At 41.4% G+C, this 27,677-nt stretch overlaps 1 protein-coding gene across 7 annotated transcripts in view; it reads left to right on the top strand.

Moving 5' to 3' along the window:
- The window catches only part of LOC147911829 (uncharacterized), a 91,253-nt gene that overhangs the window by 48,299 nt on the left and 15,277 nt on the right, over window positions 1-27,677 (top strand). For 5 of the 7 annotated variants that reach the window (XM_087427241.1, XM_087427245.1, XM_087427242.1 and 2 more), the window contains one exon: window positions 22,641-22,758. The exons of the other annotated variants lie outside the window; for them this stretch is intronic. The gene's annotated coding sequence lies outside the window, so the exon portion shown is untranslated. The remainder of the gene's footprint in view (window positions 1-22,640; window positions 22,759-27,677) is intronic. 7 annotated transcript variants of the gene reach the window in all.

Consider the following 27,677-nt stretch of genomic DNA (forward strand, 5'->3'; position numbering starts at 1 on the left):
CACACATAGACACTTGCACTGGGACATGCGGAAACTCATGCTTTCCCTCGTTCACAAAATGTGCTCTGGTATTCACACACTGAAGCTCAAACCTTCATTCACACTCAGAAACACATGCATTCACATGCACGCACTGCGATATCAGTCTTTCTCACAAACATGCTCACTCGATCAGGACCGTGCCAGCATAGTCCCTCACACAGGACACAAATACGTAGCTTTGGACACTCCCACTCACATGCGGACGTACACATGCACCATAAGGTGCTCAGCAATCAGGAACCTGTCCACATAGACATTCCCAGAGAAACATGCTCACATCCTCCTTGGCGCTTGAATATTCACCCCTAGAAGAAAATACACTCCTATGCACTTCCATTCATCTGTTCATTCATATTTCACTCACACAAATACCCTCACCTGTTACCTAGCTCACGGCAATGAACCTGCTTGCCATTTACTCCCTCACCCACACCCGTTGAAGCATTCGTGCCTTGAACTATGCCCAGAAAACCACTCACGTTCGTAGACACATACACATCCCGATGCTCACACTGACATATTCACTGCATCACACAGACTTGCTCAAATATTCACTCAGTCCTTTGACCAGGCCAACCAGTTCTTTCACGCAGCTACTCAAGTATATATACTCAGATGCTCCCACTCACTCATTCACTGACACGTGCACTTTAATATCGTGACTATCGGCAACATGCTCATGTGACGTGAATGCTCGTGTGAAAATGCGCTCACATCCAGCATGAAACATACACTTTTAAACGAATAAAGATTTTCGTCAACACTCATGTATTGTCAACCCAACAAACCCTCATTTGTGTAAGTTCACACATTCACTCTCACAAAGGTACCTGCTCAAATATATTGAGACAAACGCACATTCCCTCACTGCTATTAACATGCTTACACTTCACTCACTCAAACGTACATACTGACAAATTGACTGGCACACATACACCTACCACAACATATTCACACTCCGAAGCTCAGACGTTCACGCACTCACACAGAATACCTCCTCCCTCACTAATGGAAGCACAATGACACGAGGACTCGTGCTCTTGAAAGCGATGACAATTTCAATCTGCAGAAACTCAATGCAATTCTACGCACATGCTCACCCGTTCACTTTCCCATGCGAATTATCATCATCACAAACACAGCGTGCTCCCGTATTGACTTGCATGAGAACGTTCCCTGGCTAAGGATCTCTCACCAATTCACTTGGTTACAGTAAGAATTCTTACATTCCCTCATGCACCTGCTCCCAATTTACCTTATGTGATTATAGTAACAAGTTCTCATGGTCACATGAAAAGCACACTTGCCCGCTCACAACTCACAAGTAGGCTAACTGGACTTTCCATATTAACTAATTAATTGATAGGGATGAGAACGCATACACATTCACTTGAGAAGCACAAATTTACACTGAATGGCACACTCACTCTTGAGCAGGCTCGTCTTAGACTGTCCTAGAAAGACATGTTCACATTCATACACACACTCACACGTTCACTCACTCTCAAGATACGCTCATATAGGCACCCATTCCAACACGCCCACAAAGTCCCTTACCTTCAAGGACACATCTACATTCATACACACACTGACACGTTCACTCCATCACACAAACATGCTCCAGTATTCACTCAATCTCATGATCACACCCCCAAATTCATTCACACAGGGACTCCAATATATATAGTCAGATGCACCCACTCACTCATTCACTCTCACATGCACGTGAAGGCTGTGAATGTCAGGAACATGCTCACACAGATGCTCTCCCTAAAACGTGCTCGCATCCACCCTTTAAGCTCGTATATTGACTAACTGCAGAAAACACAGGCCCATGCACCTACACTCAGGTTCGTTTTTCACTCCCAGAAATGTACTCAACCCATTAATGAACTGGCAGTGATACACTCATGCCCATTCACTGACTCACGCAAACATGCTAACCCTCCATGCACGTGGTCACATGTTTAAACTTAAGCTAGGGCACATAGACCTCCCTGTCAGGAATCTCAGAGATGGAGAGCCTCACATATTAACTCTAAAGAAGATACATGTTCCTTCCCATCTATACACATGCTTACACATTCACTCACTCACATCAGCACGCTTACAATTCACTCTGCAAATGCACATGCTGACAAATTTACCCACATACATACACATACTAACATCCATTCCCAGCCAAATGGTCACACATTCAGGCACGAAAAATTTCCCACACCTCACTCACTCTCATGACCTTAAGCACATATTCATTGACACACATGAAAAGGATTACAAGGTAACTCACACGTTAGATACACACATGGCAGTTATACACACACCTTCCCTTACCCATGCAAAATATCATGGTCCCAAACAATAATGTACTCCTATATTCACTGGCACACAAAGATGGTCACACTCACCGAGAAGCTCCACGTTCACTCAGTGACATTACATACCAACAGTTGCATTCACTCTCTCGTGTACTCAAAAGTTCCCTATTCAAATGTATTCACACATTAACACAATCACTTGAAAGCCAAGCTGTCTGGCTACTCTGAAATGTGCTAACATACATTGTCGTACTTAGCGATTCATGTATCCAGGGGAGCACACCGTGTTCCCACTAAGCATGCAGATTTACACCCGAGAAATCACCCTTCCCAATGAATGGTCTCACACATAGACACTTGCACTCGGACATACAGACACTCATGCTTTCCCTCACTCACAAAACGGTCTCCGGTCTTCACACACTCAAGCTCAAAACTTCATTCACACTCAGAAACACATGCATTCACATGCACGCAATGTGACATCAGTCCTTCCCACAAACGTGCTCATTTACTCGATCACACGACCATGCCGGCAGAGTCCCTCACAGAGGACATGAATACATACCTTTGGACGCTCCCACTCACACGCTGATTACACATGCACCTTCAGGTGCTCAGCAATCAGGAACCTGTTCACATAGACATTCACTGAGAAACATGCTCACAGGCTCCATGGAGCTCAAATATTCACCCCTAGAAGGAAATACACTCCTATGCACTTCCACTAATCTGTTCTTGCATATTTCACTCACACAAATACCCTCACCTGTTACCTAGCTCACAGACATGAACTTGCTTGCTATTCAATTGCTCACCCACACCCGTTGAAGCATTCACGCCTTGAACTATGCCCAGACAACCACTCATGTTCATGGACACGTACACATCCAGATGCTCACGCTGACACATTCAGTCCGTCACACAGACATGCTCAAATATTCACTCAGTCCTTTGACCAGGCCAACCAGTTCTTTCATGCAGTGACTCAAGTATATACATTCACATGCTCCCACTCACTCATTCACTGATACTTGCACTTTAATATCGTGAATATTGGCAACATGCTCACGTGGACGCTCACGCGAAAACGTGCTCACATCCAGCATGAAACTTACACTTGTAAACACACAAAGATTTTCGTCAACACTCACGTCGTCAACACAACACACCCTAATTTGTGTAGGTTCACACATTCACTCTCACAAAGGTACCTGCTCAAATATATTCAGACGCACACACATTCCCTCACTGCTATTAACATGCGTACACTTCACTCACTGAAACATACATACTGACAAATTGACTTGCACACGTACACCAGACCCCATATATTCACACTCCGAGGCTCAGACATTTATGCACTCACACAGAATACCTCCTCCCTCACTCACGGAAGCATAATCACATGAGGACTCACACTCTTGAAAGCGATGACAATTTCAGACTGGGGAAACTCAATGCACTTCTATGCACACACTCACACGTTCACTTTCCCAAGTGAATTATCATCGTCGAAAACACAATGTGTTCCCGTATTAACTTGCACAAGAACCTACCCTGGCTAAGGATCTCTCACCAATTCACTTGGTTACAGTAAGAATTCTTACGTTCCCTCACACACCTGCTCCCAATTTACCTTTTATGATTATAGTAACAAGTGATCTTGGTCACATGAAATGCACGCTTGCCTGCTCTGACTCACCAGTAGGCTAACTGGACATTACATATAAAGTAATTAATTGATAGGGATGAGAACGCATATATACTCACTTGAGAAGCACAAATTTACACTGAGTGGCGCACTCACCCTTGAGCAGGCTCAACTTAGACTGTTCTAGAAAGACATGCTCACATTCATACACATGCTCACACGTTCACTCACTCTCAAAATATGCTCAAATAATCACCCACTTCAACACGCCCACAAAATCCCTTACATTCAAGGACACATGTATGTTCACACACACACTGACACGTCACTCCATCACACAAACATGCTCCAGTATTCACAAAATCGCATGATCATGCCCACAAATTCATTCACACGGGGACTCCAATATATATAGTCAGATGCTCCCGCTCACACATTCACTCTCACATGCACATGAACGCTGTGAAGATCAGGAACATATTCACACAGATGCTCGCCCTAAAACATGCTCGCATCTGCCATTTAAGCTCGCATATTGAACTAACAGGAGAACACACACGCCTGTGCACCTACACTCAGGTTCATTTTTTACTCCCAGAAATGCACTCAACCCATTAACGAACTGGCAGTGATAAATTCATGCCCGTTCACTGACTCATGCTAACATGCTAACCTCCATGTACATGGTCACACGTTTAAACTTATGCCAGAGCACACAGACCTCCCTGTCAGGAGTCTCAGAGATGGAGGGCCTCACATATTCACTCTAAAGAAGATACCTGTTCCTTCCCATGTACACACATGCTTACACATTTACTCACTCATATTAGCATGCTTACAATTCACTCTGCAAATGCCCAGGCTTACAACTTTACCCACATACGTACGAATGCTGACATCCATTCCCACCCAAATGGTCACATATTCGGCACGAAAAATTTTCTGTGCCTCACTCACTCTCATGACCTTCAATTACATATTCATTTGCACACATGCAGGGGATTACAAGTTAACTGACACTTCAGGTATACACATGGCTGTTACACACACATTCCCTTTCCGATGGAAAGTTTCATGGTCCCAAACAATAACTTACTCCTGTATTGACTTGCATACAAATATGGTCACACTCACCAAGAAGCTCACCAGTTATGTCAATTACATTACATACCAACAGTTTCACTCCATCACACACATCCTCACAAGTTCCTTATTCAAATATATTCACAAATGAACAAGATCAGTTGGAAAGCAAGATAACTGGCTCATCAGAAATAGGTTAACATACATTCCCATGCTTCTAAATTCATGTATCCAGATGAGCACAGCATATTCCCTTTAAGCATGAAAATTTACACCCAAGAAATCACTCTTCCCAATGAACACTCTGACAGATACACTCTTGCACTCAGTCATGTGGACACTCATGCATTCACTCACTCACAAAACACTCTCAAATATTCACACATAGATGCTCAAAATGTCATTCGCATTCAAAAACACTTATGCATTCATGTACATGCACAGGCACATTCACTCCTTCCCACAAACATGCTCAGACATTCACTCCATCCATGCCCACAAACTCTTTCACACTGGGCTACAAATAGGTATGCTCAGAAGCTCCCACTCACACCTTCACTACACATGTCATTCACATTCATGAAATTTAGGAGATGCTCACATGTACGTATGCACTGAAATATGCTCACATCTGCCTTGGATCTCAAACATTCACTCACAAAAGAAAATACACTCATATGTCCTAGTGCGTATGTGCTCCTGTGTCACTTAGACTAATACGCTCACCCTAGGTTAACTAGATCAAAACAGCGCACCTGACACATATTCACTCACTCACATAAACATGCTAACATCTATGCACGTGGTCACAAATTCAGGGATGCACTTGAACACATGCAGACATTTACATCAACACTGTCAGATATACGAGTTCACATGTTCACACTATGAGTGAGCAAGCTCCCATGAATGTGTGCATTCAAACATTCTTTCTCTAACCGAAACATGCTTCCAGTTGACTACTCAGATGCACATAGTGACAGATTACCTACACATGTTAACACATATTTATGTACATTCACCCTCGTACCCAAAAACATTCATATGCTTACGGATAATGTCCCATACGCCATTCACTGATGTGACCAAGTTGACACGTTCACTCACACCTGAGAGTAATTACAAATTCACTCATGTTCCACACATGGTCATTGTGTTTATACATGCAAACCGATCCATTCATTTGCCCATGCAGATCTTCCTTGTTGTGAACAATACCATGGTCACAAATATAATTGCACAAAAACATGCTCACACTGACATGGCAGCTCACAGATTCACTCATTTACATAAAATCCATAACATTTGCTCACACATACAGGCACAAACTACCTTCTTCCAATGTAGTCACATATTACCAAGATGATAAGAAGACATACTTGCCGATCCACTCTAGACGAATATGCTTAACATTATTCTCTTGCCTACAAATACATTTATACTGGTGAGCACATGTAAAGGTTCACTTTAACTATGCAAATTTCTATCCAAGAGGACAATCATACCCATTTATGGGCTCACACAGGCATTGTACAGAGAGATGAGCTCACAACAAACACTAATTCAATCACTCCCAAAACACACAAACCTGCCCAGCAATTCACTACCATTCACAGACACAGACAGTCACACTTACCTGATGGCATGTTCCCTCCTGGACATAAGCATGCTCAAACATTCAGCCAATCGCATGACCATACCTATAGATTTGCTCACACAGGGATACAAATATACACCTTTGAATGCTCCCAGTCACACCCTCACTTATATATGCACATTAACACTCTTTAAAATCAGGAACATGTACCCGTAGACACTGACATACAAACACGCTCACATCCTCCAGTCAACTCAAATACTTACCCCTAGACGAAAATACACACCTATGCACTTTCATTCATCTGTTCATTCATGTTCCACTCACACAAATATCCTCACCTGTTCACTAGCTAACACAATGAACCTGATACACATTCACTCATTCACACAAAACGTTGAAGCATTCATGCGTTGAAATACATCCAGAAAATCGCTCCTATTCACAGATACAGATCCACGGGATTGCCAAGACTGACACAGCACTCCATCACAGAAACATGCTCAAGGATTTGCTTAGTCATTGGACCATGCCAACGAATTGATTCTCACAGGGGTGCAAATATTTACACTCACGTGCTCCCACTCACACATTCACTTACACATGCACTTTAATATTGTGAAAATCAGGAACATGCTCAAGTGGATGCTCGTGCAAAAACATTCTCACATCCACAATGAAACATAACACCTTAAAAGCAACAAAACTTTAAGTCAGCACTGAAATGTTGTCAACCCAACACATGCTCCTCTGTGTAAGTTCACACATTTACTCCCATGAAACTGCGTGCTCAAATAAGTTCACATGCGCAAACATTCCCTTACTTCTAGTAACATGCTCACAAGGCACTCACTCAAATGTACATACTGAAACATTGACTCACACATACACCTACAAGCATATATTCACCCCATGATGGTCAGACATCCACACACTCACAAAAAGTACTTCATACTTCCCTCATATAAGCATGAGACACATTCCCTCATTACGTGCCAGTGCTTACCATTTCGCAATGCCGACACTCACGGCACCTATACGCACACACACATTCCCATTCCCATGCGCCTCCTCATCATCACAAACCCAGCATGCTCACATATTAACCTGCACAAGGACCTACTTTTATTGAGGATCTCACCAATGCATTTAGTTACATAAAACCATTAAATTCACTCACACACATACTCACAAATTAATTTATTCAAATATAGTCATATGTTACAAAGGTAACAGGAAAAGCACACCTACTGGCTCATTTGGCACCCGTAGGCTAACCAGATTTTCCATGCTAACAAATAGATTGATAGAGATGAGAATGCATAAAAATTCACTCGAGAAGCACAAAGTTACACTGAATTACACACTCACCCTTGAACGGGCTCACACTGAAACTGTCATAGAAAGACGAGCTCACATTCAGACACAGGCTCACACATCCATCACTCACAAAATATGCTCAAGTAGTCACCCGTTCAAATATGCCCACAAAGTTGCTTTCATTCGAAGACACATATACATTCACACACACAGTGACACGTTCACTCCTCCACACAAACATGCACAGTTTTTCAATCAATCACATGATCATGCCCACAAATTCATTCACACAGGGACTCAAATATACATAGTCAGTTGCTCCCGCTCACACATTCACTCTCACATGCACATTAACGTTGTGAACATCAGGAACATGCTCACATGGATGCTCGCCCTAAACCGTGCTCACGTCCACTGTGAAGCTCGCATATTGACTAAGGGGAGAATGTACATGCCCGTGCACCTACACTCAGGTTCCTTTTTCACTCCTGGAAATGCACTCAACTCGTTAGCAAGCCAGTGCTGATAAACTCATGCCCGTTCGCTGACTTGCACAAACATGCTAACATCCATGTACATGGTCACACGTTTAAACTTATGCTTGAGCACACAAACCTTCCTGAGAGGAAACTCTGAGATGGAGAGTCTCACATATTCACTCTAAAGAAGACACATGTCCCTTCCCATGTACACACACGCTTACACACTCACTCGCTCACATTAACACGCTTACACTTCACTCTGCAGATGCACGTGCTGACAAATTTACCCACATATGACAAGTGCTAACATGCATTCCCACCCAAATGGTCACACATTCAGGCACGAAAAATTTCCCACACCTTGCTCACTCTCATGACCTTAATGACGTATTCATTCACACACAGGAAGGGGATTACCAGTTAACTCACACTTCAGGTATACACACTGCAGTTTCATACACACATTCCCTTATGCACGCAAATTTAATGGTCCAAAACAATAACTTTCTCCGAGGTGGTCACACTCACCAAGAAGCTTTCCAGTTATCTCAGTTACCTTACATACCAACAGTCGCACTCAATCACACTCATGCTCACAAGTTCCTTATACAAATATATTCCCAAATGAACAAGATCACTTGGAAAACAAACTCTCTGGCTACTCCAAACTAGGTTAACATACATTCACATGCTCATAGATTCATGTGTCCAGGTGAGTACACCATGTTCCCTTTAAGCATGCAGAGTTACTCCTGAGAAATCATTCTTTCCAATGAGCAGTCTCACACATACACATTCACGTTCGAAAACTCTTATTCATTCACACGCACGCCCTGGCACATTCAGTCTTTCCCCCAAACATGCTCAAACATTATCTCCATCAAATGACCATGCCCACAAATCCTCTCACACTGGGCTATAGATAGATATGCTCAGCGGCTCCCACTCACACCTTCACTACACATGTCATTCACATTCTCAAAATCCAGGAGATGCTCTCGTGGACTTATGCACACAAACATGCTCAGGTCCACCTGGGATCTCAGCCGTTTAGTCACATAGGAAAATACACTCGCATGTCCCAGCATGTTGGTGCTCACGTTTCACTGGCACCAATATGCTCACACTAGGTTAACTAGAAGGAAACAGTGAATCTGATACCTATTCACCCACTCACAGAAACATGCTAACAGCTATGCACATGGTCACGAATTCAGGGATGCACTTGAACGCATGCAAACATTTACATGAACACTCAAATCGTTCCCTAGTTACACACTCTCAGATGTGTGAGTTCACACGTTCACAGTTATGAAGCAGGAAGCTCACACGTATGTGTGCATTCACCCCTTCATTCCCTAAGCTTAACAGGTTTCCAGTTCGCTACTCAAATGTACATAGTGACATATTTACCTACTGATGTTAACACCGATTTACATATATTCACCCTCACACCCATCAACATTCGTATACTGACGGTCAATTTCCCGTGCCCCACTCACTGACCAAATTGACACCATCACTCACACATGAGAGTAATTAAAAAATCACTCACGTTCCAGACATGCTCATTGTGTTTATACGTGAAAATCCTCCCATTCATTTGCCCATGCGAGTTTTCCTTGTCATGAACATTACCTTAGTCACAAACATAATTGCACACATACGTGCTCCCATTGACGTAGAAGCTCACCGATTCACTCATTTACATAAAACGCGTTACATTTAATCACACTCGTGGGCACGAATTATCTTCCTGCTGTATAGTCACATATTACAAAGATCACAAGAAGGCATACTTGCCCATCCACTCTACACAAATATGCTTAACATGATTTGTCTTCTCACAAGTTCACTTATAGAGGTGGGCATATGTAAGTGTTCACTTTAAGTATGCAAATTTTTATCCAAGTGAACACTCTCACCCATTTACAGGCTCACACATGCATTGTCCAGTCAGATGTGCTCACATGCATACACTCATGCAATCACTCACAAAACAAACCTGCCCATTAATTCACTCCCATTCACTGACACTTAGACATTCACACGTACCTAATGGCATGTTCCCTCCTGGTCACAAGCGTGCTCAAGCATTCACTCAATCGCATGACCATACCTGTAGATTCACTCACGTGTTTATACAAATTTATACTTTTGGATGCTCCCACTCACTCCCTCACTTACCACGCAGGTTAACACTCTTTATTATCTGCAACATGTTCACATAGAGAATTACGTACCGACGTGCTCACATCCTCCAGTCAGCTCTGATATTCTCCCCTGAAGAAAATACACTCCTATGCACTTTCGTTCCTCAGTTCATTCATATTCCACTAACACAAATATCCTCATCCGTTAACTAACTCCCGGCAATGGACCTGATGCACATTCACTCAATCACACAAACATGTTGAAGCATTCACACATTGAAATATGCCCAGAAAATTGTTCATCTTCATAGATATATATACATGCGGATGCCCACATTGACACATTCACTGAATCACACAAACATGCTCAAATGTTTGCTCAGTCTTTGCATCAGGCCAACCATTTCATTCACACAGGGATGCAAATATGTATACTCAGACGCTCCCACTCACACATTCACTTACATATGCACATTAACATTGTGAATATCAGCAACATGCTCACATGGATGCTTGCACAACATGCTCACGTCCACCATGAAACATGGATGTTAAAAGACACAAAACTTTAAGTCAGCACTGAACTGTTGTCAACCCAACACGTGCTCCTATGTGTATGTTTACACATTCTCACGAACTTACGTCCTCAAATAAATTCAGATGCACAAACATTCCCTTACTCATATTAGCACGCTTACAATTCACTCACACAAATGTACATACTGAAAAATTGACTCACGCAAATACACCTACACACGTTTATTAACACCCTGATGGTCATACTTTCTCGCACTCAGAAAAAACACCTCATAGCTCACTCACAGAAGCATAATCACACATTCACATATACACAGGAAAGTGATTACAGGTTCACACTGGAGACACTCATTGCACTGGTATGCACACACTCACATATTCACATTCCCATGCAAATCATCATCATCGCAAACCCAACATGCTCACATAGTAACTTGCACAAGAATCTAACCTCACTGAGAATCTCACCAATACACTTCGTTACATAAAAACTGTTACATTCACTCACAGACATGCTCACAAATTACCTTATTCAAATATAGTCATATGTTATCTACTTCACACGAAAAGCACACTTACCAGCTCATTTCACACCAGTAGGCTAAGAGGATGCTACATGCTATCATACTCATTGATAGAGATGAGACACATAAATATTCACTTGTGAAGCACAAATTTACACTCACTTACACACTTACCCTTGAACAGGCTCACCTTAAACTGTCATAAAAGGCGTGCTCACATTCCTACACGTGTTCACACATTCACTCACTCTCAAAACACACTGAAGTAGTCACTCATTCCAATATGCCCACAACATTGCTCACATTCAAAGAAACATATACGTTCACACACGCACACAGACCCGTTCACTCCTTCACGCAAATGTGCTCAAATATTCACTCAATCACATGTCCGTGCCCACAAATTCTTTCACACAGGGACTCAAATATATATACTCAAATGCTCCCACTCTTACATGCACATTAATGTTGTGAAGATCAGGAACGTGCTTACATGGATGCTCTCACAAAAATGTGCTCACATCCACCGTGAAACTCAAATGTTGACTCATGGAAGAATGTATACTCACATGCACTTATAGTCATGTTCATATTTCACTCACAGCAATGCATTCAACCCATTAGCTAACTAGCAGTGAAAAACTGATGCCCCTTCACTAACTCACACAAACATGCTAACCTCCATGTACATGGTCACAAGTGCAAACATACGCTTGAGCACACAAATATTTATGTCTGCAAACTCAGAGATGGGGAGATTCACATATTCACTCTGAAGAAGATAAATGTTCCAATATATGCACATGCTTACACGTTCACTCACTCACACTAACACACTTTTGCAATTCACTATGAAAATGCATATTCTGAGAAATTTCCCCACGTGCATACATATGCTAACATCCATTCCCACCCATATGGTCACATGTTCACACACAATAGATTTCCCACACCTCACTCACTCTCATGAGCTTAATTACATATTCATTCACACACATGTAGGGCATTACAAGTTAACTCACACTTCAGATATACACATGGCTGTTACACACACATTCCCTCAGCCATGCAAATTTTCATGGTCCCCCAAAATAACTTACTCTTGTTTTCACTGGCACACAAATATGGTCACATGCACCAAGAAGGTCACCAGTTATCTCATTTACATTGCACAACATCTGTTGCTTTCAATCACATGCGTGCTCACAAGTTAGTTATTCAAATATATTCACAAATGAACAAGATCACTTGGAAAACAAACTTGCTGGCTACTCAGGAATATGCTAACATACATTCACATGCTTATAGATTCATGTATTCAGGTGAGCACACCATGTTCCCTTTAAGCGTGCAGATTTACACCCGAGAAATCACCCTTCCCAATGCACAGTCTCACACACAGCCTCTTGCATTCTGACATGCGGACACTCTTGCTTTCCCTCACTCACAAAACGCACTCAGTCACACACTCAAGCTCAAAAAGTCTCTCACATTCAAAAACACCTCTGCATTCACGTGAATGCACTGAGACATCAGTCCTTCCGACAAACATTCTCAAACATGCACTTCATCAAATGAGCATGCCCTCAAATTCTCTCACACAGGGCTACAAATAGATATGCTCGGAGGCTCCCACTCGCACCTTTACTACACGTCATTCACATTCTCGAAATCCAGGAGCCTCGCACATTGACGTGTGCACACAAACATGCTCAGGTCCACCTCGGATCTCAAACATTCACACACAAAAGAAAATACACTCACATGTCCTGGTATGTATGTGCTCATGTTTCACTCACACTCATATGCTCACACTAGGTTAACTAGCTCACAGCAGTGAACCTGATACATATTCACTCACTCACACAAATGTGCTCACATCCATGCACATGGTCACACAGTCAGGGATGCACTTGAACGCATGCAAACATTAACATCAACACTCAAATATTGTCCTAGTTACATACTCTCAGATGTCCTGTTCACCTGTTCACACTGATGAGTGGGCAAACTCACATGTATGCGTGCATTCCAACATTCATTCTCTAACCTTAACACACTTCTAGTTCACTACTCAAACGCACGTAGTGACAGATTTACCTATACATGTTAACACATATTTACATACATTCAGCCTCAGACCCGCAAACGTTCATATACTTAGGCCAAATTTCCCATGCCCCACTCACTGATGTGACCAAATTGACACGTTCACTCACACATGAGAGTAATTACAAATTCACTCGTGTTATAGACATGCTCATTGTGTTTATATGCACAAACTGACCCATTCATTTGCCCACGCAGGTTTTCCTTGTCATGAACAATACCATGGTCACTAATATAGTTCCACACAAACAAGCTCACACTGACTCAGAGGCTCAGCAATTCACTCATTTACATAAATTCCGTTGCATTTTCTCACACATAGGGGCACAAATTACCTTCCTCCAATGTAGTCACGTATTACCAAGATCACAAGAAGGCCTACTTGCCCATCCACTATACATGAATATGCTTTACATGATTCACCTGCTTACAGATTCATTTATACAGGTGAGCAGGAATAAATGTTCACTTTAAGTATGCAAATTTATATCCAAGGGAACACTCTCACCCATTTACATGCTCACACGGCCATTGTCCAGACAGATGTGCTCGCATGCATACACTCATGCAATCACTCACAAAACACTCAAAGTTGCCCACCAATTCACTCCCATTCACAGACACATAGACATTCACACGTACCTACTGGCGTGTTCAGTCCTGGACACAAACATGTTCAAACATTCACTCAGTAACACAACCACGCCCATAGATCCACTCACTCAAGGACACAAGTATATACATTCTGATGCTCCCACTCCCACACTCCCACATACACCTTAACACTGCTTAAAATCAGGAACTTGTTGGTGACGGCCCCATGGCTTTCTGTTTAAGTTTGGTGCACTCCACTTTGGCGGCCTGGTGTTTGTGGGTTTGGATCCCTGGTGCAGACCTACACCACTCTTCAACCATGCTGTGGCGGCGTCCCAATACAAAATAGAGGAGGAGTGTCACAGATGTTAGCTCAGGTCTAATCTTCCTCAAGCAAAGAAGAGGAGGATTGGCAACAGATGTTAGCTAGGGTTGAAGTTTCCTCACACACACACAAAAATCAGGAACATGTTCACATAGACACTCACATACAGACATGCGCACATCCTCCATGTAGCTCAAACATTCACCCCCAGAAGAAAATACACTCCTATGCACTTGCATTCATCAGTTCATTGATATGTCACTCACACCAATATCCTCACCTCTTCCCTAGCTCATGGCAACGCACCTGATACACATTCACTCACTCACACAAACAAGTTGAAACATTCATGTGTTGAAGTATGCCCAGAAAATGGCTCATATTCATAGACACATATATATCCAGAAGCTCACACTGACACATTCACTCCTTCACAAAAACACGTTTCAATATTCACTCAATCACATGATCATGCCCACAAATTCATTCACACGGTGACTCGAATATATATACTCAGATGCTCCCACTCACACATTCACTCTCACACGCACATAAACATTGTGAAGATCAGGAACATGCTCACATGGATGCTCGCCCTAAAACGTGCTCACATCCACCGTGAAGCTCGCATATTGACTAACAGGAGAAAATACACATGCACCTATACTCAGGTTCATTTTTCACTCCCAGAAATGCACTCAACCCGTTAACGAACTGGCAGTGATAAACTCATGCCCGTTCACTGACTCACACAGACATGCTCACCTCCATGTGCACGCTCACACGTTTAAACTTACGCTTGAGCACACAAACCTCCCTGTCAGGAAACTCAGAGATGGAGAGCCTCACATATTCACTCTAAAGAAGATACATGTTCCTTCCCATGTACACACACACTTACACATTCACTCACTCACATTAACACGCTTACAATCCACTCTGCAAATTCACATGCTGACAAATTTACCCACATACGTACACATGAAAACATCCATTCCCACCCAAATGGTCACACATTCAGGCATGAAAAAATTCCCACACCTCACACACTTCACGACCCTAAGTACATATTCATTCACACACATGAAGGGGATTACAAGGTAACTCACATGTTAGATAGATGCATGGCTGTTATACACACACATTCCCTTACCCATGCAAGTTATCATGGTCCCAAACCATAACTTACTCCTGTATTCACTGGGATACATATATGGTCACACTCTACCAAGAAACTCACACGTTCACTCAATTACATCGCATACCAACAGTTGCATTCAATCACACACTTGCTCACCAGTTACTTATTCAAATATATTGACAAATTACCAAGATCACATTTAAAACAAACTTACTGGCTCCTCAGGAATATGCTAACATGCATTCTCATGCTTATAGATCATGTGTCCAGGGGAGCACACCCTGTTCCAATTAAGCATACAAATTTACACCCAAGAAATCACTCTTCCCAACAAACAGTCTCACACCTACACTCTTGCACTTAGACACGCGGATACTCATGCCTTCCCTCACTCACAAAAAGCTCTCAAATATTCACACAGTCAAGCTCATAAAGTCATTCACATTCAGAAAGTCTTATTCATTCACATGCATGCACAGGACACATTCAGTCCTTCCCGCGTACATGCTCAAACATTGGCTCCATCAAATGTCCATGCCCACAAATTCTCGCACACTGGGCTACTAATAGATACGCTCAGAGGCTTCCACTCACACCATCAGTACAAATGTCATTCACATTCTCGAAATCCGGAAGATGCTCGCATAGGCATATGTACACAAACATGCTCACGTCCACCTCGGATCCCAAGCGTTTACCCACAAAAGAAAAGACACTCACATGTCCTGGCATGTATGTGCTCATGTCTCACTCACACTACTATGCTCACACTAGGTTAACTAGCTCACAGCAGGGAACCTGATAACTATTCACTCACTCACACAAACATGCTAACATCTATGCACATGGTCACAAATTCAAGGATGCACTTCAACGCATGCAAACATTTACATCAATGCTCTAACAATGTCCTACTAACACACTGTCAGATGTACGAGCTACACCTTCACACTTATGAGTGGGCAAGCTCACGTGTATGCACGCATTCCAACATTCATTCCCTAACCTTAACACGCTTCTAGTTCAATACTCAAACGCACATAGTGACAGACTTACCTATACGTGTTAACACATATTTACATACATTCAGCCTCAGACCCGCAAGCATTCATATACTTAGGTAAAATTTCCCATGCCCCACTCACTGATGTGACAAAATTGACACGTTCACTCACACATGAGAGTAATTACCAATTCACTCACGTTCCAGACATGTTCATTGTGTTTATATGCACAAACTGACCCATTCATTTGCCCATGTAGATTTTCCTTGTCATGAACCATACCGTGGTCACAAATATAACTGCACACGAACATGCTCGCACTGACACAGAAACTCACCGATTCACTCATTTACATAAAATCTGTTACGTTTTCTCACACATAGAGGCACAAATTACCTTCCTCCAATATAGTCACATATTACCAAGATCACAAGAATGCATACTTGCACGTCCAGTCTACACGCATATGCTTAACATGATTCACCTGCTTACAAATTCATTTATACAGGTGAGCGTATGTAAATGTTTGCTTTAAGTATGCGAATTTATATCCAAGGGAACACTCGCACCCATTTGTAGGCTCACACAGCCATTGTCCAGACAGATGTGCTCACATGCATACACTCACGCACTCACTCACTCACAAAACACTATGTTGCCCACCAATTCACTCCCATTCACAGACACATAGACATTCACACGTACCTACTGGTGTGTTCAGTCCTGGACACAAACATGCTCAAACATTCGCTCAGTCACATAACCATGCCCATAGATTCACTCACTCAAGGACACAAGTATATACGTTCAGATGCTTCCACTCCCACACTCCCATATGCACCTTAACACTGCTTAAAATCAGGAACATGTTGGTGCCAGCCTCTTGACGTTGTGATTCAGTTTGGCACGCTCCACTTTGGCGGCCTGGTGTTTGTGGGTTTGGATCCCAGGCATGGACCTACAGCACTCTTCAGCCATGCTGTGGCGGGGACCAAGATACAAAATACAGGAGGAGTGTCACAGATGTTAGCTCAGGTCTAATCTTCCTCAAGGAAAACAGAGTAAGATTGGCAACAGATGTTAGCTAGGGTTGAATCTTCCTCACCAGAAAAAAAGAAAAATCAGGAACATGTTCACATAGACACTCACATACAGACATGCTCACATCCTCCACGTAGCTCAAACATTTACCCCCAGAAGAAAATATACTGCTATGCACTTGCATTCATCCGTTCATTCATATTTCACTCACACCAGTATCCTCACCCCTTCCCTAGCTCACAGCAATGCACCTGATACACATTTACTCACTCACTCACACAAACAAGTTGAAGCATTCATGCATTGAAGTATGCCCATAAAATGGCTCATATTCATAGACACATATATATCCAGATGCTCACACTGACACGGTCACCTCTTCACACAAACGTGCGCAAATATTCACTCAGTCATTTGATGAAGCCAACCAATTTTTTCACACAGGTGAAACTGAGTATGAAGGAGTTAAAATTTCCCTGGATTAGGGTGAAACTGTGCCTCATACCCACAAGGTTAACGTGAGGAAGAAAATAGCCAAAGTTTCTGAGCTTGCCTTGCAGAACAGCAGGAGGACCGCTGATAAGAGAGGAAGTTGCTGACAGACCCCTGCCTGACTAAGCATCTTGCAGGAACATTGAGAAGCTAAAATGACTGACTGTAAACTTTAGACGTCACAGACTAAAAATCCACCACATGCAACATGTAGAACAGACAGTCACGCCTGTGCGGAGGACTCAGAACTTCAGCCCCCAAGGCCACATGCTCCCCCTCCCCTACCTAAAACCTCAAATAAAAACTCTTGCTTGTAGTTTTTCAGGGAATTCGGGAGTACAGCGTTAGCTGCCCATTCTTCTTGCTCAGCGCTTTGCAATAAAATTCCTACTTTCTTCCACTACACCCGGTGTCAGAGATTGTCTTGCTGTGTGACGAGTGAGCGAACTCACTTCAGGTTCAATATCAAATTTGGCGACCCAGATGGGGCATAGCCCTAAGTGGACGTCTCGCCTGTGGCACACTGGCCTCTGGCCAAGAGCCTCTCTTAGAAGCTGTCCTGCAGCTGCCTGAGCTCCCTGTCTCAGGGACAACCCCAAGCGACTGGCTGCTGACCAGATGTCATCGACCCATGGCGCTTTTGCTTTTGGTGGTGGAAGAAACTAGGTTTGGGACTTGGGAAGACGTCTCTCATAAGTAGCGGGCAGTTTTTGTTTTTGTCTTTGCGCTAACCTTTTCCAACAAGACCAGCCGGAAATAGTGGGTAATCAGAGCTCTGTTATACCTGGCAGCCCTCTGGGCTCCATCTGTTTTGGTTTGCAATGGACGTCCTTTTGTTGAGTTTCCTCGTTAACTGACTGAAATCTTATTTTTCCTTTTGTTTGTTTGCCTCTGTTTCAGGGGTTTTGTTCCAGGTTACTGGAGTTTGTTCTGGGGGGGGCCCAATTTGTTGAAAAGACTAAATATTTTTCACTCACAGAGGGACTCTTTGGCCCCATTTGTTTTGCTCCTTGTGTGTGTGTGTGTGTGTGTGTGTGTGTATACAGTGCCATAATGGGAAACTCAGATTCAGTTCCCAGTGGTAACCCTCTAGGTTGCATATTGCAAAATTGGAATGTTTTCAGTTAGGAACCTATGAAAAAGAAAAATGGGATGAATAAAGTGGACATTAATTGGGTTAAAACAAAGGTTTTAATAAAACACTGCCTAAGGTTGGGTGGGCCAAAGGGACTCCCTACTGCCCCCCCCCAACGTTAAAGGACGTCAAACAAGCCCATTCTGTTTACTCCAATTTTGGGGGAAAAAAGCCAGAAGGCAGAAATCACAATGAGAAACCTGACCAACAATAGTTTGGGGCCACAGTCAGGCCACTAAGGTTGGTAAGATTATAAAGATTAAAGTGTTTGAGCTAACATTATATAAAGAGGTTATGTCAATTTTGCCTGAGTGTTTTTTGGGAATGGATGGTATGTCTAGCTGGGAATGCTTCCTCTACACAGTATTATGAGACCGAGACTTGTTAATGGACTCTTAATGGAAGTTATGATTAGAGGTATAAGAGTTGATAAAATTAAGGTAAAACTTTTAAAAAAATTGGTATATTTAAATGGGCTTTATGTGAAATGATTGCATCTCTTTTGCTTGATTGTATTACAGATTATGTTGTGGGGATAAACATGGTGTCTCACTCGGGAATGTTTCCCCTGCCTGACATTGTAAGAGCATATAAATCCACCCTTCAGGCAATTTTAGTTAAACATGCTAAAGGAGATATCACTTTAAAATGGCCATTTTGGGGAACTTCTGTTTCAGACAAGTCCACTTTAAGGGTCACCCTTAAGAGAGAGAATTCAAAACCTCTCACAATGGAATGTATGCTTTGATTAATATGCAGAAGCTTCTAAAAGACAAAATGACTTCAAAAACAGCTCTGAAAAGGATCCTAACAGTGAAAAGAAAAGAATCATTAGTAAAAATCTGTGGCCATCTGAACAGGTTCGTCTGCCAGAGGAACAGTTTGGATTCAACTGTTCATTGAGTTTTGTACCTGAGACATGGCTCGAGTTTTGAAGATCTCTGTTTGTGTTTATCTGTATGTTTATGTATGTAGTTCTCTCTATGTATTTGTCTGCCTCTGGATGATATAATTCCTAAAGAGCTCTGTTTAACTGGGTTGAAGTGGGTGCTTATATAAGTTGTTTCTAAATGTAGTAGAGACTGGCCCAGATGTCTTTCAAGTTAACATGATATAAAATGATCTTGGGTAAATAAGAGCTTGTTGAAGTTTGTTGCTTTAATTGAAATCAACATGTTTTCAGAGTTATCAGCATTGGGTATGACACAGACATGTTATCTCTGTTACAAAATTGGTCAGCAAAAGGTAATAACTTAGAATAATAGCTGATTTTGTTTGATGTCTCATGAGGTTTTTGTAGGTAATCTAAATATAATTGTTGAGAACAGGTAAGCTAAATAGATGTAAAAAGGATAAAAATTTTAGGGGGGGAACTTTTTAACAGTAAACATGTGTTATGGTGTATGTACTTAAAACAACTTAAGATGATGGCTAACTGCTTTAATGTCACATAAAGTTTTTGTGAGTAATCTACACATAATTGTTGGGAACAAATGATTTAGATAGATGAAAATGAGTAAGAGTTTTTGAGTGCAATAATTATGTTTTATGGTCTGTATACTTGAAAAACAGCCTCCAAAATCTTTTTGGTTACTTGAAACTTTAGAGTTTAGCTAAGTTAAGTTAAATGATAGAAATGTTTTGGGTATCTGGATCATTTCCACACAAGGTAAAATATTAAAAAATGATTACTAAGCATAGATTTGTCTGCCTTTGGCTTCTTATCTCAGAGAAACATAAAGATGCTTAGGTTTATTGCTAAACATGTTTTGTGCATGCTGGAGAGTTTTCTATGAGAAAATACATTTCTGTATACAAGGAAAGTACAATGTGTGTTTTCAGTAAAGAAGGTATAAAGAATGGAGATATTTTTGTTTGTTTTGTTAAGAAAGATAAATTTCTCCTAAAGTACTAGGAAGAAAAAAAGGAAAGAAAGCATGGGACAAATTCTGACTGTAAAAAGTAAGTGACAGAAGGTTTGCAGAAGTAAAACCCTGAGGAGTTTTCTGCACAGTCAAGTAGGCTGAGATTAAAATGAATTCAGTTAAATGAATGAGTTTCAGTATCAAGGGTAAGCTGGTACAAAATTAGAACTTGGCTTTCTCTCTCTTTAAAAGATGATCTTTTTGAACTTTTGGTCTGCCCTTAATAAAGAGATTATAGAGGCTTTTTCTTTGCCTTTGAGTAAGTCTGCCTAGGCGACAGAAAGTCTATGCTGTGTTAAAATAATTTCCTATGTTCAAAAAGACTGAGGTCTCTCTATTAAGGTTTTTAAAAAACTGTCTAAACTCCATCTGATTGCCTTGGACGTCTTCTGTTGTCACCTTGATTGAATGGATAACTAAGCATTGTTTCTTATTTGACCAAGTGTTTTAAATCCTTTTGACATTTTTGACAAGCTTCCCTCAAGGTTCAAATCCTGGGTAAAGTCTTTCTTTTGACTTTTAAACAGGAACTTTGAGAATTTCCAATGGGTCCTGGGACATCTCAAAGAATTTGTTCTCTCTTTCTATAAAGAGAGATATTAAATTAATTAGACTTATTTGGCATGTTAAATTACATGGGATGCATTGTCGAATAAATGATGATAAACCTTCCTAGGTTATATTGTGTGGGTAGATGTTATTAATATATAAGTGTTTTTTAAAATTACATGGCATTCCTAAAATTCTGAACTGTCTTGGTTATCAATCATAATTCTGTTTATTATCTCAAAGTGTTATATGTCACAGAAATGGCCAAGTGTCTTTGTTAATTGCCATTTTTGAATGTTTTGTTATTTGCAGACAGTTGTTGTTTTACTCTGATGTTTTTGCAGATGTGTTTCATCTTTAGAGAGATTCATGGAAAGGACTCTGACACTTGCCCTAGAATGCAGGTTTCTGATAAACTTTCAGATTATAAAACTGAGCTGGATAAAAAAATTACAGAACTCTGACAGAAAAACTGATGGCCTCGTAAAACTGCTAACAGAAGATCAAAATCAAGAATTAATTATATGAGGCTGACTAAATTGATGAGGATGTTTATAATTTCTATGACTTTTTGTTTGAAATATTGCTGATTTTTTTAATGTTTTGTTTTCTCAGATTTAAGAAAATCTTTTTCTCTTAAGGAACTGTGACTTAGAGCAATTTGTAAGGAGAATTGAAGCATTTATCTTTTTCTCCCTATCGGATCTCTCTAGAATTTGAAAACTCTTGATAGGTGAGTAGTCTTATTTTCATGGCAATATAGTTATTTGCATAAGTTCAATAAGAATCTGTTCTCCTTATAGCAGGACACGATTGGAAACACTGGTTATGTTAGCCAGGCTTTGACTGGCATGTCATATTAGAGAAAAACTTGCATAAACTCAGATATGACCAAACAGCTTTAAGGGACAAGAATTGACTTTATGGAAAAAATAAAGCCACATGGAAATATTGGTCTGGTACCTCGCTTACAGGGTTCCCAGAAACCTTACCAGGTGAGTTATGAAGGTGACTTCCCTGGCAGGTGCAAGAACCTCAGGATATTTTGGGGACCTTGAAGAGAGAGGAATTCACCCAAATCTGTAGACATTGCAGGCAGAGTCTGATGACAAGTCCTTGGCTTGGCTTTCCTGGCCTTGAGGGGCCTTTAAAGTTCAATCTGAGATTCCTTGTGAAAAGGTCCAGCAAAGCAGATTTAAAGGAGCCTATATGATCAATTGCTATTCTTGCTGCACTTATGTAAATAATTGGGCCAAGTTTATTGAAACTAGACTTATTTTGTGAACCAATGAGTATTAATTTGGCTATCTTTGGTAAAACTGAGGGTGATTTTAGAGAGAAAAATTATGTTTCAATAGAAACTACAATACACATTTGTGGATATTGGATTCTAGTTCTGTTCCTCGTCTTTGAGATTTTTGTTTTCTAGCTGCAAACTGAAGCTGGACAACTTGTGTTAAACTTAAGAGAGAACACCGTGAGAGTCCATGTTTAGACAATCTTCATGCCTCTTGCTGTATCAGCCACTCAAAAAGTTTGCCTGAGCACTCGGTGACAACATCAGACACATTTCAAACTGCAGGGGATACTTCAATCCTGACATCTAGAAATCTTCTTGACCGGCCATCCACTGGGCTCAGGAATTGGTTTGTAATTTGCTCCAACAATTAACCTTGTTTTCTTTTTGTTTCTGTGGAAATGCTTCTTGTTAAATACCTGGTTAGTTGCTTGTACAATATAGGCCTATCTTTGGGAGACCCTTCCTCTGTTCTAGAGATGATCCAAAAGACCTGGAGATAACTCGAATTAAGGAACTAGATGCTGTCAGGTGTTCCTCTGCACCATTTTTGTCATGGAGACTGGGTCCTATTAAAATCCTGGAAACACAAGCACACAGAAGATCAACTTCATCCCCGCTGGATGGGACCATACAAGAAATGCTACAGGGAATGGGAACCATGCCATAGAAGAACATCACCCAAATCTTGGGTGGCTTCATACTGTAGACACTGACTTCTCTGAATGGACAAGTGAACCTCTGATAGACCTCAAATTGCTGTACAGAAGATGGTCTCCTAAAGATAAGTAATGAATGACTCCTAGATTCTTACCTTACTTGTTGGACTATTAGACAGCAAGCTATGTGGCTACATCAGATTTCACTTGAGGTTCCAGGCCCTAACCTTGATTGGTTTACAGGCCTCCTCTCCTGGATTCCCCAAGGATTAAGGTCCATTATGGAGGGGATACTAAAAATTGGGCTGTGTATTTTGCTGATGTGTGGTTGTCTATGCAATTATAAAATGTGGACTTAAGTGTTGTTCCAAAGCCATTGATCAGAGTACTAAAATATTAGTCATGCAGAAAATACTTTGATCTCCCCCACTGGGTACCCAAGAATACTTTTAAGATATAGGTAGAACAATTTCATTCCTCTGAACTCGAACTTTGCCCTTTCACAGCAGGAAGCAGCTAGAGCGGTCTTCGCCCCCCATTCCCCAAGAGTGAGGAATGATAAAAAGAGAGGGGGGATTGAAACTGAGGATGAAGGAGTTAAAATTTCCCTGGATTAGGGTGAAACTGTGCCTTGTACCCACAAGGTTAACACGGGAAACAAAATAACCAAAGTTTCTGAGCTTCCCTTGTAGAACAGCAGGAGGACCACTGATAAGAGAGGAACTTGCTGACAGACCCCTGCCTGACTAAGCATCTTGCAGGAACATTGAGATGCTAAAATGACTGACTGTAAACTTTAGCTGTCAAAGACTAAAAATCCACCGCATGCAACACATGGAACAGACAGTCACGCCTGTGTGGAGGACTCTTAGAACTTCAGCCCCCAAGGCCATGTGCTCCCCCTCCCCTACCTAAAACCTCAAATAAAAACCCTTGCTTGTAGCTTCTCTGGGAATTTGGGATTACAGCATTAGCTGCCCGTCCTCCTTGCTCAGTGCGTTGCAATAAAGTTCCTACTTTCTTCCACTACACCCAGTGTCAGAGATTGGCTTGCTGTGTGACGGGTGAGCGAGCTCACTTCAGGTTCGATATCACAGGGACTCAACTATATATGCTTAAATGCTCCCACTCACACATTCACTTACACATGCACATTAATATTGTGAAAATCAGCAACGTGCTCACATGGATGCTCGCACAAAAACATGCTCACATCCTCCATGAAACATACACTTTAAAACACACAAACATTGAAGTCAACATTCACGTTGTCAACCCAACACACCCTCCTATGTATAAGTTCACAACTTCACTCATGAATGTACGTGCTGAAATATATTCACACGCTCATTTTCTCGCTCATATTTACATGCTTACAGTTCACACACTCAAATGTACATACTGACAAATTGACTCACACACATACACCTACTAACATATATTCCCACTCCAACGCTCATACATTCACGCAGTCACAAAATACCTCGTAGCTCACTCACATAAGCATAATCACACATTCACTCATACACATAAAAGCAATCACAAATTCACACTGCAGACACTCATTGCGCTTATACGCACACACACATTCACTTTCCCATATAAATTATCACTGCTGCAAACACAACATGCTCACATATTAACTTGCACGAGAACATACACTCGCTTAGCATCTCACCAATTCACTTAGTTACATAAAAACTCTTACATTCGCTCACACATATGTGCACGAATTACCTTATTCAAATATAGACATACATTATCGAGGTCACATGAAAGGCACACTTAACCCGCTCAGTACTCCCTGATAGGCTAAGAGGACTTTACATTCTAACAAATTAATTGATAGCGATGAGAATGCCTAAATATTGGCTTTAGAAGCACAAATTTACACTCAATAAAACACTCACCTGTGAACACCTCATGCTAACACCCATGCACATGGCGACAAATTCAAGGATACACTTGGACACACAAACATTTACAGCAATACTCAAATATTGAAATACTAAGACACTCTCAGATGTAGAGGTTCACATATTTACTCTCACGAATGCACATGCTCACACATATGCACTTGCTCATTCACTCACATTAAGATGCTTAAAAATCACTTGCTCAAACACATATACTGACAAATTTACTCACACATATATACACTAACATACATTCACACTCGATGACTCACAATTCACACACAGACAAAATGGCCCCTACCTCACTCACATGACCATAATCACACATTCACTTAAAAACTTAGGCAGCATTATAAATTAACTGACACTCCAGAGACTCATTTTATTTATACATGCACACTCACACATTCACTTAGCCATGCAGATTATCACTGTCACAAACAGTAACATGCTTACATGGTGAATTGTACACAAACATGCTCACACCAAGAAGCTCACAATTTCATTCATTTACTTAAAAACCATTAAAGTCACTCCCATACACATGCTCACAGATTACATTATTCAAATATATTCACACATAAACAAGATCACACAAAAAAACACATTTACCCTCTCACTACTCAGAAATATGATAACATGCTTACAAATTTATTCATACAGAAGAACACACTTAAATATTCACTTTAAGCACACAAATTTACACCTAAGTAAATACTCTCACCCACGAACATCCTCACACATGCAACATCACACAGAGATGTGCTCACATACATACACATGCTCACACATTCACTCACTCCCTTACCACACTCAAATGTGCCTGAAAATTCACTCACATTCAAAAACACCTATACATTCACACACATGCACTGCTTCACATAAACGTGCTAAAATATGCACTCAATCTCACGACCATTCTCACAAGTTCACTCACGCAGGGACTAAAATATATACACTCAGATACTTCCCGATGCTCCCACTCACACTTTCACTTACACAAGCACATTCTTAAAATCAGGAACATGCTCACATAGACACTTGTACACAAACATGCTCACATCCACCGTAAAGCCAAACATTCATTCACAGAAGAAAATACACTCATATGCACCTAACACTCACATGCTCACATTATCTTGCATAAATATGCACACACATCAACTAGCTTACAGCAACAAACCTGACACACATTCTGTCACGCACATGAACATGTTAACAGCATATTGTCCATAAAAAATTACACTGTATGGAGTTTAACAGGCAAGGAAGGCTTTATTCAAGACTATTGTAGTAGGGGAAAGAAATTAAACTCAACTCCACATACAACAGGGACAGGTGAGGATTCATGGCCAACAGGGAGGGTGATGGAGTTAGTGAATGGAAAATTACTAAGAGGAACTTGGTTAGGTACCACGTTGGTTAATTTTGTGCGTCAACTTGATTGGACTAAGGGATGCCCAGATAGCTAGTAAAGCATTTCTTGATGTGTCTGTGAAGGTGATTCCAGAAGAGATGAGCACTTGAAATGGTAAATTGAGTAAAGATAATTGCCCTCACCAATGCAAGTGGGCAACATGCAATCCACTGAGGGCCTGAATAGAACAAAACGGCAAAGGAAGGACGAATTTGCTCTTTGCCTGAGCTGGGGCATCCATCTTCTCCTGCTCTCAGACAGCGGTACTCCTAGTTCTTGGGCCTTTGGACTTGGACTGGGACTTACACCATTGGCCCCCTGATTCTTGGGCTTTTGGACTCAAACTGGGACTTGCTCCCCTGG

The sequence above is a fragment of the Ceratotherium simum genome, chromosome X (genome assembly GCF_057802395.1).
Source record: "Ceratotherium simum simum isolate JZ-2026a chromosome X, ASM5780239v1, whole genome shotgun sequence".
NCBI lineage: Eukaryota > Metazoa > Chordata > Mammalia > Perissodactyla > Rhinocerotidae > Ceratotherium > Ceratotherium simum.